The sequence below is a fragment of the Enhydra lutris genome, unplaced genomic scaffold (assembly GCF_002288905.1).
Source record: "Enhydra lutris kenyoni isolate GAN:26980312 unplaced genomic scaffold, ASM228890v2 scaffoldscaffold21, whole genome shotgun sequence".
In the NCBI taxonomy this organism is placed as follows: domain Eukaryota; kingdom Metazoa; phylum Chordata; class Mammalia; order Carnivora; family Mustelidae; genus Enhydra; species Enhydra lutris.
In genome coordinates this window covers 62,969,019-62,983,147 of record NW_019154105.1, presented here as the reverse complement: position 1 = coordinate 62,983,147, position 14,129 = coordinate 62,969,019, and the positions used below count along the sequence as shown (strand labels likewise).

General features: G+C 48.1%; 1 protein-coding gene across 3 annotated transcripts in view; it reads right to left on the bottom strand.

The window, feature by feature from the left end:
• The window catches only part of LOC111149099 (solute carrier family 2 member 9), a 200,610-nt gene that overhangs the window by 153,325 nt on the left and 33,156 nt on the right, over positions 1–14,129 (bottom strand). The window lies entirely within an intron of this gene.

The following is a 14,129-nucleotide window of genomic DNA, read 5'->3' as shown; positions in this document are numbered from 1 at the left end:
CACTATGGAGTATTATGCCTCCATCAGAAAGGATGAATACCCAACTTTTGTATCAACATGGACGGGACTGGAAGAGATTATGCTGAGTGAAATAAGTCAAGCAGAGAGAGTCAATTATTATATGGTTTCACTTATTTGTGGAGCATAAGATATAACACAGAAGACATGGAGAGACGGAGAGAAGGGAGTTGGGGGAAACTGGAGGGGGAGATGAACCATGAGGGACTATGGACCCTGAAAAACAATCTGAGGGTTTTGAAGGGGTGGGGGCTGGGAGGTTGGGTGAGCCTGGTGGCGGATATTATGGAGGGCACGTACTGCATGGAACATTGGGTGTGGTACATAAACAATGAATTCTGGTACACTGAAAAGAAATTAAAAAAAAAAAGATAGATTGTTAACTGCAAAGAGCAAGGAACAGAACTTTTTGTGGAATATGCAACAATCTGTGTGAAGAAGAAGTGTGTGGGTGTGCGTGTATGCATGCATGAAAAGACCGATACAAACCTTTGAAGAGATACACAACAAAGTGGCATCAAAGGTCACCTCCAGGAAGGGGATCTGATTGGAAAGAAATGCAATGGAAACTTCCTACTTGACACTCATTTGGTCCTTTTGAAAGTTATACCATATGAATGTATTAATTATTCAAGATATAAATACAACCTCCCTGTCAAAAAATCAATTTAAATGGATGTTATAATGAGGGGATATTATGATTTGGCCAAGACTTAAAATAGATATTCCCCTCTAAGCTGACCTCCCTGCAGAAGGTCACAGACTCAGGCTTCAAAACGATGAATCCAAAAGCACTAATTTCTGTTATTAGTGAGACCTCAAAGCACAATGAGAGCAGGCTAGTGCCCCGGGTCTGTGCAGTGCTCATGGCCCTTCCCTTCAGTCTTCTGAGGAACTGACATATCAGCCTTAAGAAGAGAGCTGGGTGGTGGTGGGAAGACCTGCAGCCTCACAGCAGCGAGGACTTTCATGAGCGTTTCCACCTGGCAAGTATTTAGTGAGTGCTAGACATGGGGTCTACCACCGAGAGTAAGTCAGTCCCTGTCCTGCCCTCATAGGGTTTTTAAATCTAGTTAGGGACACAGAAAAATGATCTGTCACACGGAAGTCAATTAAAAGTAAAGATACTGATGCTGAGAGTGTAAAAGTGGGACCTGTGCCTGTCGTTGGCCTGTCTATCCAGGGAATCCTTCCTCTGCTCTGCCGTCTCCAAGGGCACTACATTTCCCAGACTCTCTGCTTCCTGCTCTCTGGTAGGCCTGGCCAAAGAGGGGCCTGATGTTAATCTCCCCTGGCAAAAAGAGGAGGCTGGGTATCTCCCTTCCTATCTTCCTGCTCCCATAGCAGCAGGTGCATCTGCTCTGCAGCCCCAGCCTTTTTTCTGGGATGCCAGCACCCTGCCCACCCTGCCCCCACTGAGTGGGCCTGACTCATAGGCCCCAGCAGTGCTGCCTCAGCCTTTTAGCCTTCCATCCCAGGCATGGCAGCAGCTTGTCTATGAAAAAGTGATTTCCCACAAAAAGCCAAAGGGTTCTCCCTGCAGCTCCATCTCTGGCCCCAGTTCTACTTCTTGAGACCTCACAGCACAAACCCCTGTGGATGCAGAGCCCAGTGTAAATCAAGTTTGTGAAGAGGTTGTTGAGAGAGGGGAGAGATGGGAGGAATGCTGAGGCCAGACTCAGAGGATTCTTGGATGTTGAGCAAAACAACATGTTCTGTAACCTATAGACTGAGAAATGAAGGGTTTGATCAGAAGTCAGACATCGACTCCTATGACCCTGTTCCAGTTAAGCTGGACCTCTGATGCTCGGATGATGGTCATGACTTTCATAGCAATAATGTTTGCATTAGTTGGTGGTTCGCAAGGCTGGCTTCTCATCAGATCCACCAACAGCACATAAGAAGAGAGACTCTTTGGTCCATCCCTAGAGAATCCCAATACTTGCAGACTCAACAAGAGACCATCTGAAGAGTCTAGAAAGAGCATGGCTTTTACATAAATGGTCTCATTTCATTCATTTCATCTCTTACACCTGTAGCCAGCAGTACCCATGACCTGGACAATTCACCGAGGAGGAGGTGGAGGTGTTACAAGGTGGCAGCCACCTGTGTGTGGCTAAAGCTGCCCCAGAAAGGTAGGACGCATCGGTCTCCTGCACACTGGCTGTCCACTACTGGAGAGAAGCCACCCTCCACCTCACCATTCCCATACGAACATAGCTACTATGTCTTGGCCCTCATCCCTCTGCAGCCACTGCCCCTTGTGTCAGCTCCTTTTAGAGTGAAACTCCTTAAAGGGTACTGTCTGCTCCCCTCCCCTTCTTTCCTCGTCCCACTGATTGGATCCTTGCTACCACTCTGTGGAGACTGCCTTTGTGAAGATGACCAGGAACACACACCCTGACAAACAACAGCTGTTGTGTACCCCCAGGACAGCCTCTCAACAGCATCTGATAGGGTTGACTGTGTACTCTTCCTGAAACACAGTCTTCTCAGGATGTCTGGGATCCCACTCTCTCCTGTTTTCTCCCTACCAGCTTCCCCTTCTCATCTCAAGGCTGGTCTGTCCTCTGCCTCCACTCCCTCCCTGTGTGATTTCACCTAGTCCTGTTACCTTAACCGATGGCAATTCCCAACTGTATCTCGGGCCTAGAGTCATCTCAACCCAGACTTACATATCCAGCTGCCTCCTAGGCATTTCCACTTGCATGTCCAACAGGCATCTCAAGCCACGCATATTTAAAATGGAACTCTTGAATTCCCAATGCTAATCTTCCAACAAATACATCCAAATCCCTCTTTCCTCAGTCTTCCCCATCTGAGTAAATAAAGACTCCACCTTCCTAGTGGCTTACATCAAAAATCTGGGAATAATGCTTCTCTCTCTTATTTTCCTTCTGACCTCCATGCATTCCATCGTGGAGTCTTACTGACACCACTTCCAAAATATATCCCAGGGCAAAGCACTTCCCCCATTTCCAGTTCACAGTGCCACAGTGGAGCAGACCACCATTGCCTTACACTCTGACAAATGTAGGAGCCATGGGGGGCTCCTGATTCCACTCCTGGCCTGCTGTATAATTCATGGTCCACCCAACAGCTACAGCGATCCTTGCCAAGCAAGCACTGACATATTTCCCCTTACTTAGAACCTTCTAGGGCTTCCCACTGCACTGAGGATCAACTCCGCTCCTGGGCCTACAAAACCTTGCATGAGATGGCCTTTGCTACACCATCTGATACTCAGGTCTTCATGCTCATGAGCCTTCCTGCCATCTCTTCAGGGTGTCAGGCTCCTTTCCTGACCCACGACCCTTGTCCTGGGAGCCCCTCTATTCATTGTCCCAGTCTTATCTCACTCAAGTGATTCAAATGCCATCTCTGACACTATCTGATGCAGCAACTCCCCCAGCTGCAGGGCCCATCGCCCATAACCCTATCATCTTATTTTTCTTTATGGGCCCAACAACACAGAATATGAGCCCACATTTCTTTTGTTTATGTTGGCATATGCCCTCCTAGAGTATCAGCTCCATGGGCGCAGAGATTCTGCCTTATCGCTGTAGCTCCAAGGACTAAACCTTTTCCTAGCACATGCAAGTGCCCCATACATCTTTCTTGCATAAATGAAGGAGTAAATTCTAGAAGGCAAGTCATCTTAAGCCAAGCTTCCTCCTTTTTTCCCAGATCTGACATATTCTGAGTCTTCCTTCAGCTTCTAAGTCTATGGGCAGGATGAATACTGTTCTCCTGAATCCACCTCCAATAACGTTCCTGCTTGGACAGCCCATCCACATGCTGACTCAACAACCCTGGGCAGATTTCCTACACCCTCTGAGCCTTGGTTTCCACACCTGTAAAATGGATGTAACAGTGCCTATCTTGTAAGGCTCCTGCAAGAATCAGATGATTTATGAAAAGTGTTGAGGATGGCACCTAGAACTTATTTGGTGCCTCAATAAACTAAAAAAGAAATAAAATCCATGGTGATAGGTAATATTCACTGGGTACTTGCTATGTGCCAAGGCACTATTTTAAGTGCTTTATACTCACTGGACACCCATGAGTTAGGTAATCTTGCTACCCCATTTCCCACGTGAAGGAAACAGATCTAGAACTTGAGTACTTGGTCAAGCGGACATACTATTAAATGGGAGATTTACCATCCCAGTAACCCTGACACAGAGCTATCCACAGTGGTGGCTGCTATATTACTCACATCCATTTATTCCTTCAATGATCATTCATTCATTCCACTGACATTCATTCACTCAACACACATTTCAGTGTGGACTGAGTGACGAACACCGTTCTAAGGTCTGGCATATAGCTGTGAACATGCCCAAGAGTCTGCTTTTATGTTCTTTTCAATAAACAAGTAAAAAATAAAACATATGTAGCATGTCAGATGTTGACAAGTGTTGTAGAGAAAACTAATGCAGGGAAGGAGAGGAAGTTTACACAGGGAGACATCTGGGAAGGTGACATTAAGCACAAACAGTAAGCACAGAAGGAATGCAGATGAGCCATACAGATATCAGGAAGCAGCAATCTTAGTAGGGAGGTATAAAGACGTGGGCTATTTTCAGGTATGCCGGTGAGGCCAGGGGGCTGGAGGCAGAGGAGGGCAGGAGAACAAGTAGTGGAATGAAGGCAGAGAGATGGGCAGGGGAGCTCATGAGGGTCTTGTATGAGCCACCATGACAACCTGGGTTCTCACCTGGAAAGAGATGGGCAGACCCTGGAAGATTCTAAGGAGAGGGATGGGATGGCTCCCTGACTGACATCTTTAATTAACAAGATCATACAGTCTTATATGTTGACCATGGGCTGTAGAAGTCAGAGTGGAAACAGGGAGACCAGCTGGGAAGATCTGATGATGGATCACTCAGTACTTGATCACATCAAGTACTGATGGTGATTGGACCAGGATGGCAGCAGTGGGACGTGATCAGATCCTGGTATGTTCTGAAGACAGCTAATGGGGTTTACAGATGAACTGGACAGAGGCAGAGAGAAAGAGGAGCCGGGGATGCCACAAAGTGCTTCGGACCTAGCTCATGCACTGGACGTGATGGTATATTTTGTGCTATGCAGAGAATGTTAGAATCACATTCAGGTCTGACTTGAAATATTTGCAAACAGGGCCACACACCCTCTAAGCAAGCTCATCATGTTAATATATTCTTTCCCAAAATAACCCCCAGCCTGACAGTGTCCCAGTGAAGATGGAAACCTTACCTGCAAAATAATTTACGAAGTTGACTCACTGGGGTTCAGACATGGGGATTTTAATGATTTTTCCCCCATTTTCCCCAGGGGGTGAACATGGCAACAGAAACAAGGGAGACAGGGCCATGCCATTTCTGGGGCACAGAGCCCCACCTGGGACACCTGACCCATCATTCTGAGCTTTCCCATAGTGCAGAATTTTCCTGTGCAGCCCAGAAGATCATCAGCTCCCAGCAGAAGGGGCCAAATACGAGGAAGAGTGATAAGGTGATGAGAAGGGTGGAGAGTAGGTCACCTGAGAAAGGGCCAAAGGGACTCAGCACACTGAGCCTGGACAAGAGAAGGCTCAGAGAAAATGTGAGAGCTTCCACTATGTCATGCTTTAGCTCAATGCACAGGAACCAAGTGGTGGAAGACACAGGGAATATTTAGGTTGGATTTAGAAAGTACTTCTGGAAAGGCCTAGTGGAATGGGGAGCCTTTGGATATACGGCTGCCACCACCCACCCTTCCAACAATTCTTTAGCCTGGCTTAGCCTATAAACCAAGATCATACCTTGTTTCCACCAATCCTCACCTTCCTCATGTCCACCCATTCCTGCTTACCCAGCCGGAATTCCATGATCCATCATTTTAAACAGCCATACACCCTCAGCTCCTTGACCCACTGACCCAATTGCCTTCATTACACGTGCTTGGCAAACTCCAACTCTGGTTAGATCCTGACCTACCTCACCCATGCACCACAGAGCTCAGCTTGGCTGGAGAAAAACCCACAACTGTGTTGACTGGTGTCGCTTGAAATTCAGGAGCACTGATCTCAAGCAGGCTTTCGGGACCCCTGGCAGCCATTCTGTGGTTCCCTGGACTATTCGGTCTCCTGTTCTCCTACAGGACTATTTTGCACATCTTCTCTCTCTCCAAATCCCCTATCTTTCTTCTCAGCTGATGACCCTGCTTTTTACACCACCGAAAAAGCAGAAACAATCCGGAGAGGATGTCACGTGTTCCCTCCACATGCATTGACTTCCTGCTTCTGTGCACACACACTGTCTCCCCTTGTGTTCCTATGGATGTACCATCCCTGTTCTCATCTGAGGCTGACCCCTCCAGTTACTGACCAGTTCCCCTGCCCCTCTCACCTGCACAAAAGTAGCTTCAGCAAGTTTCATCTCCTGCTCCTGACTACCGATTTCCACCTCTGCTGGAACAACTCATTTACACCCTGCTGTAGCTCCCATCTTTTTGAAGGAAACTATACTCACCTAGACTCATTGTCTCAAGTTATTCTTCTCTCTTAAACCCACTCCAGAGTTAGTCTTCCCCATCATGCTTCTGTAACACCCTTTCACATTGCTAAATCCATCAACCACAGCTCAGGCCCGGATTTCGTTTCTCAGCAGCGCTGAACACAGAGGATCACCACTTCCTTCCTTCACGTGTTTTCCAGCCCTCATGCAGTGGTGGGTCTGTTCCTTCCTCACTGGCTGATCCTTATCATCTTCCCAACCCTCTCAGTGTTGAAGGGCTCCTGGTCTCAGCCCTTGAGCCCATTCCTTTGGCCTCCATACACTTCCTAGGTGATCTCATTTCCCGGCTTTTAGTGTCACCTATGTACTGACGACACCCAGACATACATCCGAGCTCTGCGCTCCCCTCTGAGGGCTAGATCCATATATCTAACCACTTGCTGCATGTCTTCACGAGTGGGTCTAACAGGCAATTCACGGTGAATATATCTAAAACTGAGTTCCTAATACTGTTCTTCCTTTGCCCCAAAAAACCCCTATCCCTCACATGGGCTTCCCTACCTCAAACCAAAACAAACAAACAAAAAACCCAAACCAAAACAACACACCACAATCCTTGCAGATGCTCAGGCCAAAAACGTTAGCATTATTTTTCACTTCTCTGTTTCACTCCCCACATATCATACATCAGTAACGTCTGTTTTCTCTACTTCCAAAATATGTCCCAAATGCATAAAATTCTTTCTGCCTTTCACTGTGTCTTGTTACACACCTGGTGCCACCTGGATGATGTCACGATGCTCCTAACTGGCCTCCCCAGATGCACTGATAACAGCAAGCCCTTCAAACTGCGAGGCAGGCCCACTCTTAAAACACTCCAGTAACTTCCCGTCTTACTCAGAGTAAAAGCCAAAGTCCCAACTCTGCCCCACAAGGCCCTCTGGATCCAATCTCAGAGACCTCCCCAGCTTCAGTTTCTACTCATTGACTTGGCCCCAGCCACACTGACATGCTGTCTTACCTCCAAGGAAGTTGAGCCTGTTCACCCCCCAGGATATTTGCGCTTACTGCTCCCTCTGCCAGGAGACCTGTGACCCCAGGGACTTTATTCCCTTTGTTCGCCCCTGAGTGCTTGGCATATAGCAAGTGCTCGATAAATACTTTTTGGGAAAATAAGCGCATGAGTGAACGAAAGTATGCAAGCAGGAGAAAAGCGGCCACCTTGGGAAGTAATAGTAGAAAACCCCTCAAGCATCAAGCATTCCTTCATGAGTTCTTCCATCTATCCAACAAATGTTTATTGCTTGCCTAGCATGTACCAGCTTCTGCACCATGTGGGCTCATATATACACACGTTTCCTGCATCAAGGAGCTCCCCTTGCAGGGAAAAGACATAAATGTAATTGTAATTAAGTGGTAACAGCGTAAAATGCTAAGTGACGTGACAGAGGAAAAGAGAAAGTCCTATGTGAGCCCAGAGGAGGCCAGTGTTTGGTTCTAACAGATGTGTGGCAGGCAGTGTGGGGCAGGAGTGACTATTTGTTGAGTTTTAACTGTCATTTCCAGCTCGTGCATCAGTAATGCCAAATGGGTCCTGTCCACAATCAGACAAACAGATGGTGCAGAAACAACTTGTAGCAAAGTTGCTGCACGTTTGGGGTTGGCTGACTCTCTGTTTTAGACTTTGGACTGCTGCCTTCCTGAAGTCCACGTCCGCCAGGCCCAGTCTTTCTCCACATCATCTGCCTTGAACCCCAGGATAGCTTTCTTCTCCGAGTCCTTGCCACCCTCACAGTGCATGGCAAGCCTCCGAGGCTGGCAGAATGGAGGTGGAGTATCAGGAGTCCCAGTGGGGACCTGTCCCTCAGCTCTCCCCCTAATCCCCTGCTTTGTGTCTGTGGCTGCTCAAGACTCCCAGTTGGCCCTTCTCCAGAAGACTGCCTACCCCAGAAGATGTCCCCTCCTCCAGCGCAGCCTGCAGCCACTGACTGGGGAGTGGTGGGAGGAGAATGTGGCCCCAGGTGGGAGAGCTCCAGGGTATGATTCATGCTCCAGACCCCTGCAGGCCAGCCAAGGCCAGACTGGATCAGAGAGCACAGCCTGTCTTAGCTCTCTTCCCCCTTTTCTCTCTTCTGCTTCTACCACCTTCAAGGGAACTCCTGAAGAGCCCTTCCTCCACAAAACATATCATCCCCCTCTCAGGCTCTGCTCCTGGAACTCGCTTTCCTAAGACAATTCCAGCCTGAAAGAGGAGACGGTCAGCATTCAGTGTGTCTGTTCTATTACGGATTGAACTGTGTGCCAATTCCTCTGTTAAAGCCCTAACCCTCACCCCATGACTGTATCTGGAAATTGGGCATTCAAGGAAGTAATTATGGTCCTAAAGATGGGGTCCTAATCCGATGGGACCGGGGTCCTTTTAAGAAGAACAGACACCAGGGGTGCTCTCACATAGGGAAAGAGGCCGTGTGAGGACACTGTGAGAAGAGAGCCCCCGGCAAGTCGAAGAGAATGGACTCAGGAGCAGCCAATCCCACTGCCGATTTCATCTTGGACTTGCAGCCTCTCCAATTGTGAGAGAAGAAATTTCTGTTGTTCAAGCCTTATATGTGCTTGCCATGTACCCTGCAGGTTCCTCCAGCAAGCATCTTAAGAGCTAATGTTCTTTCTCATTCCCATAAAGTAAAGACACACTTTAAAATCTTGAAGTAGGGGCACCTGGGTGGCTCAGTGGGTTAAGCCTCTGCCTTCAGCTCAGGTCATGATCCCAGGGTCCTGGGATCGAGCCCTGCATCGGGATCTCTGCTCAGGGGGGAGCCTGCTTCCTCCTCTCTCTCTCTCTCTCTCTCTCTGCCTGCCCCTCTGCCTACTTGTGATCTCTGTCTGTCAAATAAATAAATACAATCTTTAACAAAAATAAAATAAAATCTTGAAGTAGAACAAGAAGAGAAAAATAACACTTTTGAGAACCTGCTATTTGCCTGGCATGATGTATGGGAGACTGGTTGTTACTGCTTGTTCAATCCCATCACCCTTCTTCTGGTGGGAGTGCCCTGGATTTCCTCCAAGAAACATTCCCGTCCTCACTTTATGTCACAGCCCCACCCCACTGTGGCTCCAGGAATGGGCACATTGTACAGTAATTTTAAATTAAATTTAGAATGCTACTTACCAGGATTTCTCAACCTGGGAACTATTAACATTTGGGGCCAGAAAATTCTCTGTGTGTGGTGGCTCTTCTGGGCATTGCAGGATGCTCAGCTCAGCCTCCTTGGCCTCTGCTAGGTGCTGGTAGCACCCCCTGGCTGTCACAACCAGAAACACCTCTCAATATTGTCAAATGTCTCTGGCAGGAGCAAAACTGGCCCTGGTTGAGAAGCTCCAAGGGTATGCAACCTCACACAGGTAGACGAGATGCAGGCCTGGGACTTTACTAAAACTCCTGGCAGGAGAAGCCTATGTTGGGGATGCTGAGCAGGAGCAGTGTCACCCTGGGCTGCCGGGGCCATCTTGCCCTCACCGGGGAGAGAGCACCTATACCTGAAGCCAATGCAGAGCAAGGCAGAGCTGAGACAGAGAAAACAGACAGGTGGATTCAGCTGAGCTATATTCCAGTTGCGTGAGCCAATTAGTTCCATCTGGGCCCGAGCCAGAGTGGTTTGGGTTCCTGTCACAGGCGTGAGTGACATGACGCATTTTGTAAATAGTATCTCTTGCTGCCCTCACAAGCCATCCCCTTAGTGGGGCTTGCTTACCTGGACTTTACAGATTTAAACCTGAAAGAGGCACCAGCTGCCTCTTCTTGCATCTCTACTCCCCATCCCCCCTCCGCAAGGCTTTCAGGTGCCGCCATGACGTGCAGAGTGGATTGTTGACAGCTAGGCATCGGGCTCGCGCTCTGCCATTTGTCGCTGAGACCCAAATGCCGGTCACAGTGTCTGACTCCCAGTCAGTGTTCAAAAATATTTGCTGGATGGACGAATGTGGTTATGCGGCTTGCTCAAGAAGATGACTGAGCTGGTGATGGGTATTATGGAGGGTACGTATTGCATGGAGCACTGGGTGTGGTGCATAAAAAATGAATTCTGATACACTGAGAAGAAATAAAAAAAATTAAAAATGAAAAAAAAAGAAATTAAAAATAGGGCTTCCCTAGGACCCTGTAATTGCACTACTGGGTATTTACCCCAAAGATACAGAGGTAGTGAAAAGAAGGGCCATCTCTATCCCAATGTTTATAGCAGCAATGGCCACAGCCGCCAAACTGTGGAAAGAACCAAGATGCCCTTCAATGGACGAATGGATAAGGGAGATGTGGCCCATATACACTATGGAGTATTATGCCTCCATCAGAAAGGATGAATACCCAACTTTTGTATCAACATGGACGGGACTGGAAGAGATTATGCTGAGTGGAGTAAGTCAAGCAGAGAGAGTCAATTATCATACGGTTTCACTCACTTGTGGAGCATAAGGAATAACATGGAGGACATGGGGAAATAGAGAGGAGAAGTGAGTTGGGGGAAATCAGAGGGGGAGATGAACCATGAGAGACTATGGACCCTGAAAAACAATCTGAGGGTTTTGGAGGCAAGGGGAGTGGGGGGATGGGTAAGCCTTGTGGTGGGTATTATGGAGGGCACGTATTGCATGGAGCACTGGGTGTGGTACGTAAAAAATGAATTCTGGTACACTGAAAATATATTAAAAAATAAATTATTTAATTAAAACAGAAGATGCTTAAGAGCCCGATTTCAAAGCCCAAGTAAGTTTCCCTCTGTTTTTTTTGTTTGTTTTGTTTTGTTTTCTCTTGTTTTTTGCACACTTCCTCTGCTCTGCTCTAAAGGGAAAAACTAGATCCAGCAATAAGCTTTAAGGAGGCCAACTTCAGTGCAACCGGAAGAACATATTCACAGCCAGCTCTGTCGAATGATGGGCTCATGGGCCGCAGAAAGACTGTGTGAGGATGGGGACAAGGATGACAATGACACTAGCCAACATAAAGTGGGCACTGACACACCATGTCAACCACTGGGATGAGCGTTTTATACCCACCATCTCGTTTCATCTTCATGACAACCCTCGGACAGGCCATTGCTTTATCTTCGTTTTGTCACTAACTAAGCCAAGCTTGGAGAACTTGAGTGACTCATACATGGCCCCAACCTCTAGCCAGCATCCATGTGCCAACATGGTCACCAACCTGTCTCATGAGGGAAGGAGGGCTCTGTCACTAGAGCCAGGTGGCCAGAGACAGATGACCCCAAAAAAGCAGAGGGATTCAACCAGAATTCTCCAAGCCAAAGACTCCAGGAGACAAGGAACCTGTACCCCTGAGAGATAAATTCAGCATGTCCTGGCAAGGATGGGGTCCCCCTACTGTGGGACCCCATCCCAGCCTTGCGCATTAAGCCCACCCTCTTCTTTCTTCCCAACAGCCCCTGCCCCGGGAGACAAACAATAAGGCATCAAGAGGCAGTTTTAACAGACACCACATGATAGGAAATTCACAGGCTCTGTTCAAACAGACCAGATCTGAATCTCAGGTCAACCTTGTTCTCTGTCACCTCGGGCAAGTTGCTAGGCCTCTAAGGGCCTCAGATTCATCACCTGTAGAATAGGGACAACGATACAGAGTTGTAGAAGTGAGGAAGTATGGAATGTCAAGCACTGCTGTGCAGCAGGGAGTGAATAAACGGCAGCAGACTTCTTTGGGTTTTGTTCCTTTTCCTCCCAACAGAGTTCCTACTCAAGCTGAGACTTCATCTCAGTTTAACCTTTATTCCTGTGATGATGAAAAAAGGAACTGGCAGCTGGCCGGGGCATAAGGACCAGCACCTTTTGATAGAATCTCTCTCCAACCTAGAACTCCTCCTTCACTTAGAAAATCACTTTCTTTGAAACCTACTATCTCTTTTCCATTCCTTCTAGTTTTGTTTTTGCATCATGCTGCTGGAAGTTGCAAAGCCGCTTTTGTTGTCTTCGTTTTACATGTGGGGAAGGTGCTGGATGAGAGGTGGGGGGGCAAAGTCCCACATCACACACCTGGCAAGCTGGGGCATCAGGACTTGGTGGGCCACAGCATCCTGACCCCAACTACAGTGTGGCTGTCCCTGTACCATCCACTTGGGTTCAGAAACTCCTTATGGGGCAGCCTGGGGGTGTAAGTGCCACGGCCAGATACAAGGCAGATGTATGTGACAGGCCATAAATCCAGGGGCCAAGGGTGACTCTATCTAATTAGAATAGGTCAGAGGACTGGGCTTAGTAACAGGGCCTCATGGACCCTAGTCGGTAAGGCCGATCAGGGGGCCAGCTAGTCACCTCCCTGTGGTCAAACAGTCATGGATTTTATAGCACCACTGCCAGCAGAGCCCTACTTATGATTTGCTTGGCACAGTGGAAGGGGCACCAGGCTGTATAGATGGGTCCAACCTGAGCTCAGGCACCGTGTAAGCTCTGAACTCCATGCCCCATTCAAGACTTCAGGGAGTGGAGTAAATGAAAGAAGACAGTGTGTGTGTGTGTGTGTGTGTGTGTGTGCACGTGAGTGTGCCTGGAACACTGGGGGACCTCAGCAAATGGCAGCCCTTATTCCACTATGCAATAGCTGTATTTCTCTGGAGGGCAGAGTTCCCATAAGTTACCACCTGGAAGTGGCCTTACGGTCAAGGTAGATGTCAGCACCTCCCCTGCCTCACTGGGGGACGGCATGAGCATGATATGCATGTTTTCAGGATGGCTTCCTGTCCCAGCCTCACGAGAGCCTGCTCTGAAACACCATCAGCTCTAACTTGCTCCTTGCTGGGCATGTGAGGCCGAGGGTAAAGGAAGGGGTAGCGATTTTTTAAATAGTGCTTCTGTAGCCCTGAAGAGTGGAAAGATTTTCTGGGGTCTGCTGAATCTCCTTTCCAGTTCAGGTCACTGCAATATGGAGAGCTGGGGAGCACCTGCTACGTGAGGGTATCAGGAGGGTGAGGAGGAGGACAGCAAGCCGTTTGGTAAGTAAGAGTACCTTCTACTTAGTGGATTCCTGTTAACGGGCTCTTCTCCCTCCACTCACTTTCTCTGGTCCCTGTAACATTTCCTCCAGGCACTTTATAGAGGAGGAGATTGAGTTTCAAATACATTAAAGGACTTGGCCAAAGGCACACGACTGGAGAGTGGAAGGCTCATGAGTCAAGTTCAAACACGAATGCTGCAGAGACCCTTCTTTTCCCTTAACACCTCAAAATCCCCCAGGAAGTTCCAAGTGAAGATGAAGAGAAAGTGTCTGGGGAAATGCACTGATAATCAGTCTGATCTCAGAGAAGTCTTCAGGACAGGAAGAAGTGAGAAATGAAGCTGAGGAGGTAAACTGGACCTGACTAGAGAGGACCCGGGTGGGAAATTTCAAACATGAAATGTTTGACACTCGCTGCAGCTGTACTTGCAATACAAAAGGTCTGAAAAAAACTCAATGTCCATCTATGGGAGATTGGTTTAGTAAGTTATCATTCAGTCATATAACAAAACACTGTCCTATAAGGACTTACCTGGAACAATCGCTAAGATGCTCTGCTGACCCTTCTCCATCTGTCCCTGCAGCCAGATCCATCTCCTCCCTCCCTGTCCTGCTCTGAGTGCTGG